Raw genomic sequence first — 1474 nt, 5'->3', positions numbered from 1 at the left:
TGTTGTTTCCTTGGGTATGGGAGCGGTGGTTGATATGGCTTCACTACGGGTTTTTCCCGTTCTTCCTTCTCAACCACTTGTTCCGGCTCCTTAACCGGTTCATCATTTTTGTTCAACGGAACACTGAAATCAGAATCTTCGGGCATTTTTGGAGCTTCGTATGCTAGACCACTCCGTGTGGTGATAATATTTGCGTGCTCATTTCGGGGGTTCTTATTGGTATCGCCCGGTAAACTTCCTGGTTTTCTCTCACTAAGTAAACTAGCTAAACCATTCATTTGCTTCTCCAAATTCTAAATTGAGGCTTGTTGGTTTCTAAACTGGTGTTCGTTTTTCTCGTTTGTTTGGTTTATGTTTGTAACAAGCTGGGTTTGTAATGCAATCAACTTTTCCAACATACTCTCCAAATTTGACTTTTTTTCTTCCTGTTGGGGTTTTTGATAAAAACCCAAAGTTTGTTGTTGGAACCCACTACTTGACCCTTGTTGGTAATTGGAATTTTGACCTTGAGGGTTGTATGAGTTGTTGAAGTTTCGGTTAAACTGGGCTCTTCCTTGAAATTGATTATTATTTCTTTGGCTTATGAAAGCCACTTCTTCTTTTTGAGCCATTGTTAGACCAGCATCACAATCTTTTTCTAAATAGAGACCACCACAGTATTCATAACCTACTTTCATACTATGAATTTCTTTGGTGATTTTGTCCATGTTTCGAGCAACACCGTCTATTTTCACACTTAGGGAACTAAGGTCATCATAAGCACCGGCGCTTTAGACTTGAGCATTACGAGTAATTGGTCATTCTTGATGCCACTCATGAGAATAATCGGCTAGCTTCTCGATTATCTCATAAGCCTCTTGCTCGGTTTTGTCCATGAGTGAACCTCCGGACGCTTGATCAATGGAAATTCGGGTTGCAACATCACAACCCCTATAAAAGATTTGGACTTTTTGGAAGGTATCCAAACCATGATTTGGACAACCTCTTAGCATTTTGGAAAAACGATTCCATGCTTCGTACAAGGTTTCCATCGGCTTTTGACAGAATTGGGTAATTTCGTGTTGGAGTCTCGCGGTCTTAGAAGCTGGAAAATATTTCTTAAGAAAATTTTCCAACATACCATCTCAAGTTTCTATCGTAGCCTCGGCCAATGAATCTAACCAACTTCGTGCTTCCCCGTGGAGTGTCCATGGAAAAAGTCTTAAAAATATGGCATGGTCAGTGTCTGGTTTAAGTTTGAAAAGAAGACATATCTCTTGAAAAAGACGAATATGTTCGTTTGCATCTTCATTCGGACCACCACCAAATTGACACCTGTTATTAATCATTTGGAGAATAGGTCCTTTTATTTCAAATTTTACCTCACCAGTGGGCGGAGTAATAGCACTACCTTGTCCGGTTCGGGTTGCCTTCATCTTGGCCGCCATTGATTGTCTTGGTACCACCGGTCTTGCTTCTCCTTCCATTTCAAATT

At 40.6% G+C, this 1474-nt stretch overlaps 1 non-coding gene across 1 annotated transcript; it reads left to right on the top strand.

Annotated features, from left to right (window-relative positions):
• The first annotated feature begins 963 nt into the window (after positions 1–963).
• Positions 964–1070, top strand: LOC139850941 (small nucleolar RNA R71). Its single transcript, XR_011760314.1, has one exon. It is a non-coding gene; the product is annotated as a small nucleolar RNA R71 (small nucleolar RNA).
• Positions 1071–1474: the final 404 nt, after the last annotated feature.

This window comes from Rutidosis leptorrhynchoides, chromosome 5 (assembly GCF_046630445.1).
Source record: "Rutidosis leptorrhynchoides isolate AG116_Rl617_1_P2 chromosome 5, CSIRO_AGI_Rlap_v1, whole genome shotgun sequence".
NCBI lineage: Eukaryota > Viridiplantae > Streptophyta > Magnoliopsida > Asterales > Asteraceae > Rutidosis > Rutidosis leptorrhynchoides.
The sequence above is the reverse complement of the archived record's forward strand: the minus strand, read 5'-3'. Positions and strand labels throughout refer to the sequence as shown.